Here is a 5,893-nt window from a genome sequence, read left to right on the forward strand (position 1 = left end):
CGCTGGCTGCAGTTTTCTCATCCCAAGCATCGTGGACATGAGGGGTTCATTTTGAATTGTTGCTGCTCCCGGCAGGCTCCGGATCTGCTTTGATTAAACTCACTCACTGAAGCTTGCAGATTGATAGAGGGATAGGAAGCAAGGAGTTTGGGGGCAGCAGGGTAGCATGGTGGTTAGCATAAATGCTTCACAGCTCCAGGGTCCCAGGTTTGATTCCCGGCTGGGTCACTGTCTGTGTGGAGTCTGCACGTCCTCCCCCTGTGTGCGTGGGTTTCCTCCGGGTGCTCCGGTTTCCTCCCACAGTCCAAAGATGTGCGGGTTAGGTGGATTGGCCATGCTAAATTGCCCGTAGTGTCCTAATAAAAGTAAGGTTAAGGGGGGGTTGTTGGGTTACGGGTATAGGGTGGATACGTGGGTTTGAGTAGGGTGATCATGGCTCGGCACAACATTGAGGGCTGAAGGGCCTGTTCTGTGCTGTACTGTTCTATGTTCTATGAGTATCGAATGAGGCAGAGAAATGGCAAATGGAGTTTAATCCAGACAAATGTGAGGTAATAATGCATTTCGGTAGGTCTAACATAAGAAGGGAAATATACCGTTAATGGCAAAACTCTTAGGAATATAAAACGTCAGAGAGCTCTGGGCGTGCAGGTCCACAGATCTTTGCAAGTGGCAACACAAGTGGACAAGGTAGTCAAGAAAGCAGACTGAATGCTTGCCTTCATTGGACGGGGCATCGAGTATAAAAACTGGCAAGTCATGCTGCAGTTGGATAGAACCTTGGTAAGGCAGCACTGGGAATATTGCGCACAATTCTGGTCGCCACACTACCAGAAGGATGTGGAGGCTTTGGAGAGGGTGCAGAGGAGGTTTACCTGGATGTTGCCTGGTCTGGAGGGTGTTAGCTATGTGGAGGGGCTGAATAGACTCTGACTGTTTTCATTAGAGGTTGAGAGGGTGACCTGTTGGAGGCCTACAAGATTATGAGGGGCATGGATAGAGTGGATGGGCAGGAACTCTTTCCCAGGGTGGAGGGGTCAGTCACCAGGGGGCATAGGTTTAAGGTCCGTGGGGCAAAGTTTAGAGGAGATGTGCGAGGCAGGTTTTTTACATAGAGGGTGGTGAGTGCCTGGAACACGTTGCCAGGGGAGGTTGTGGAAGCAGATACATTAACGGCGTTCAAAAGGCATCTTGACAAACACATGGATAGGATGGGTATAGAGGGATACGGCACAAGGAAGGGCTGAGGGGTTTGGCAAAGGGTGGTTATCATGGCCGGTACAGGCTTGGAGGGCCGAAGGGCCTGTTCCTCTGCTGTATTCTTTGTAGCACTTGGTTGGAGCCGTATGGGTCACCCGAAGAGTGTGATAACAAGCCAAACCGGCAGTGCTAACTGGTCACCATCGAGGTCTTTCGTATCTGGTGGGCACCACCGGGTCTGAAGTATTTTGTTGACCCTTTTAATCACATTTGAGTTTGATGTTTTCCGTTTCATTTGCTTTGTTTTTGTTTGGGGCAGAACCCCTTTAAGGGGCTGCCCCTTTAATTTGTCCCTCAGTTTGTTTGATTGGTTCAAGCAAAATAGTTGGCATTGGAAGTAGGGCTGTAGAAGATCATGTCTGCTCTTGCTTCAGAGTGACACTGCATCCTCCACCTCACCCGTCCCCAGTGTGTCACCCATTAAATGAGGTCTGGAAGGTCTTGTCTTTCACTGTACATCCATGTATGGAGTATGTTCAGCGAGTTTCTGTCAGAATATAAAGGAGGCAGTGCCGAGACCATCGACCGGATTGGAGCTGAAGGTGAGAGGAACCTGCAGACACATCCGAAGGTGGCTTCCATTTCGCACTTCCTGTCAGCCCAGGTCAGGAATGTAGCCGTTTAATGTTGGGGCTGCTCAGGGCAGCTCCAGAACCTACCCAGCTCAAGGGCAGCGCCAGAACCTCACTGGGTCAGGGCAGATCCAGAACCTTCCTAGCTCAGGGCAGCTCCAGAACCTCCCGATCAGGGCAGCTCTAGAACCCACAACCTCCCAGCTCAGGGCCGCTCCAGAACATACCCCGCTCAGGGAAGATTCAGAACCTCCCTAGCTCAGGGCAGATCCAGACCCCCCCCCCCCCCCCCCCCCCGTGGCTCAGGGCAGCTCTAGTTCCTGACCCTCCCCAGCTCAGGGAAACTACAGAACCCAGACTCTTCCCAGCTCAGGGCAGTTCCAGAACCTCCCCAGCGCAGGGCAGCTGCAGAACCTCCCTAGCTCAGGCCAGATCTAGAACCTCAGCTCAGGGCAGCTCCAGAACCTCCCCAGCTCAGGGCAGTGCCAGAACCTCCCCAGCTCAGGGCAGCTCCAGAAACTCTCCAGCTCAGGGCAGCTCTAGAAACTCCCCAGCTCAGGGCAGCTCCAGAACCTTCCCAGCTCAGGGCAGCTCCAGAACCTCCCCAGCTCAGGGCAGCACCAGAACCTCCCCAGCTCAGGGCAGCTCCAGAACACAGACCCTCCCCAGCTCAGGGCAGCTCCAGAATCTCCCCATCTCAGGGCAGCTCTAGAACCCAGAACCTTCCTAGCCCTGGGCAGCTCCAGAACCTCACTAGCTCAGGGCAGATCCAGAACCTCCCCAGCTCAGGGCAACTTCAGAACCTCCCTAGCTCAGGGAAGATCCAGAACCTCCCCAGTTCAGGGCAGCTCCAGAACCTCCCCAGCTCAGGGAAGCTCCAGAACCTTCCTCGCTCAGGGCAGATCCAGAACCTCCCTAGCTCAGGGCAGATCAAGAACCTCCCCAGCTCAGGGCAGCTCCAGCCACCCTCCCCCAGCTCAGGGCATTTCCAGAACCTCCCCAGCTCATGACAGCTCTAGAACCCAGACCATCCCCAGCTCAGAGCAGCTCCAGGACCTCCCCAGCTCTGGGCAGCTCCAGACCCCCTCCCCCAGTTCAGGGCAGCTCCAGAACCTCCCCAACTCAGGGCAGCTCTAGAACCCAGAGCCTCCCCCAGCTCGGCAGCTCTAGAACCAAGACCCCCGGCAGCTCCAGAACCTCCCTAGCTCAGGGCAGATTCAGAACCTCCCCAGCTCAGAGCAGCTCCAGAACCTCCCCAGCTCAGGGCAGCTCTAGAACCCAGAGCCTCCCCAGCTCAGAGCAGCTCCAGAACCTCCCCAGCGCAGGGCAGCTGCAGAACCTCCCTAGCTCAGGTCGGATCTAGAACCTCAGCTCAGGGCAGCTCCAGAACCTCCCCAGCTCAGGGCAGTGCCAGAACCTCCCCAGCTCAGGGCAGTGCCAGAACCTCCCCAGCTCAGGGCAGTGCCAGAACCTCCCCAGCTCAGGGCAGCTCCAGGAACTCTCCAGCTCAGGGCAGCTCTAGAAACTCCCCAGCTCAGGGCAGCTCCAGAACCTCCCCAGCTCAGGGCAGCTCCAGAACCTCCCCAGCTCATGGCAGCACCAGAACCTCCCCAGCTCAGGGCAGCTCCAGAACACAGACCCTCCCCAGCTCAGGGCAGCTCCAGAATCTCCCCATCTCAGGGCAGCTCTAGAACCCAGAACCTTCCTAGCCCTGGGCAGCTCCAGAACCTCACTAGCTCAGGGCAGATCCAGAACCTCCCCAGCTCAGGGCAGATCCAGAACCTCCCCAGTTCAGGGCAGCTCCAGAACCTCCCCAGCTCAGGGAAGCTCCAGAACCTTCCTCGCTCACGGCAGATCCAGAACCTCCCTAGCTCAGGGCAGATCAAGAACCTCCCCAGCTCAGGGCAGCTCCAGACACCTTCCCCCAGCTCAGGGCATTTCCAGAACCTCCCCAGCTCATGACAGCTCTAGAACCCAGACCCTCCCCAGCTCAGAGCAGCTTCAGGACCTCCCCAGCTCTGGGCAGCTCCAGACCCCCTCCCCCAGTTCAGGGCAGCTCCAGAACCTCCCCAACTCAGGGCAGCTCTAGAACCCAGAGCCTCCCCCAGCTCAGGGCAGCTCTAGAACCAAGACCCCCGGCAGCTCCAGAACCTCCCTAGCTCAGGGCAGATTCAGAACCTCCCCAGCTCAGGGCAGCTCCAGAACCTCCCCAGCTCAAAGAAGCTCCAGACCCCCCCCCCCCCAGTTCAGGGCAGACCCAGAACCTCCCTAGCTCAGGGCAGCTCCAGAACCTCCCTAGCTCAGGGCAGCTCTAGAACCCAGAATCTACCCAGCTCAGGGCAGCTCCAGAACCCAGACCCTCCCCAGTTCAGGGCAGCTCCAGAACCTCCCCAGCTCAGGACAGCTCCAGATCCTCCCTAGCTCAGGTCAGCTCCAGAACCTCCCCAGCTCTAGGACCCAGAACCCCCCCCCCCCCAGCTCAGGGCAGCTCCAGAACCTCCCCAGCTCCGGGGAGCTCTAGAACCCAAAACGTCCCCAGCTCAGGGCAGCTCTAGAACCCAGACCCTCCCCAGCTCAGAGCAGCTCCAGAACCTCCCCAGCTCAGGGCAGCTCTAGAACCCAGAGCCTCCCCAGCTCAGGGCAGCTCCAGAACCCAGACTCCCCCCCCCCCCCAGTTCAGGGCAGCTCCAGAACCTCCCCAGCTCAGGGCAGCTCCAGAACCTCCCCAGCTCCAGGACTTCCCTAGCTCAGGTCAGCTCCAGAACCTCCCCAGCTCAGGGCAGCTCTAGAACCGAACTCAGAGCAGCTCCAGAACCTCCTCAGCTCAGGGCAGCTCTAGAACCCAGAGCCTCCCCAGCTCACGGCACCTCCAGAACCCAGACTCCCCCCAGTTCAGGGCAGCTCCAGAACCTCCCTAGCTCAGGGCAGCTCCAGAACCTCCCCAGCTCAGGGCAGCTCCAGAACCCAGACCCTCCCCAGCTCAGGGCAGCTCCAGAACCTCCCCAGCTTAGGGCAGCTCTAAAACCCAGACCCTCCCCAGCTCAGAGCAGCTCCAGAACCTCCCCAGCTCAGGGCAGCTCTAGAACCCAGAGCCTCCCCAGCTCAGGCCAGCTTCAGAACCCAGACTCCCCCCAGTTCAGGGCAGCTTCAGAACCTCCCTAGCTCAGGGCAGCTCCAGAACCTCCCCAGCTCAGGGCAGCTCCAGAACCCAGACCCTCCCCAGCTCAGGGCAGCTCCAGAACCTCCCCAGCTTAGGGCAGCTCTAGAACCCAGACCCTCCCCAGCTCAGAGCAGCTCCAGAACCTCCCCAGCTCAGGGCAGCTCTAGAACCCAGAGCCTCCCCAGCTCAGGCCAGCTTCAGAACCCAGACTCCCCCCCCCAGTTCAGGGCAGCTTCAGAACCTCCCTAGCTCAGGGCAGCTCCAGAACCTCCCCAGCTCAGGGCAGCTCCAAAACCTAGACCCTCCCCAGCTCAGGGCAGCTCCAGAACCTCCCCAGCTCAGGGCACCTCCAGGACCTCCCTGGCTCAGGTCAGCTCCAGAACCTCCCCAGCTCAGGGCAGCTCTAGAACCCAAAACCATCCCAGCTCAGGGTAGCTCCAGAACCTCCCCAGCTCAGGACAGCTCCAAAACCTCCCCAGCTCAGGGCAGCTCTAGAACCCAGAACATCCCCAGCTCGGGGCAGCTCTAGAACTCAGAACCTCCCCAGCTCAGGGCAGCTCCAGAACCACGCGCTGTGATTGGTCAGGGGGCTGGGCTTGCTGACAGGCCGTGTTGTGATTGGTCAGGGGGCGGGGCTTGCTGACCGTGGTCTGATCAGTGGGCGGGGCTTGCTAACAGGCGCGCTGTGATTGGTCAGGTGGTGGAGCTTGCTGACGCCGCGCTGTGATTGGTCAGGGGGCGGGGCTTTCTGACACCTTGCTGATTGATCAGGAGGCGGGCTTGCTAACAGGCGCGCTGTGATTGGTCAGGTGGTGGAGCTTGCTGACGCCGCGCTGTGATTGATCAAGGGGCGGGGCTTGCCGATAGGCCGCGCCGTGATTGGTCAGGCGGCGGGTCTTGC

This window comes from Scyliorhinus canicula, chromosome 26 (genome assembly GCF_902713615.1).
Source record: "Scyliorhinus canicula chromosome 26, sScyCan1.1, whole genome shotgun sequence".
Classification (NCBI taxonomy): domain Eukaryota; kingdom Metazoa; phylum Chordata; class Chondrichthyes; order Carcharhiniformes; family Scyliorhinidae; genus Scyliorhinus; species Scyliorhinus canicula.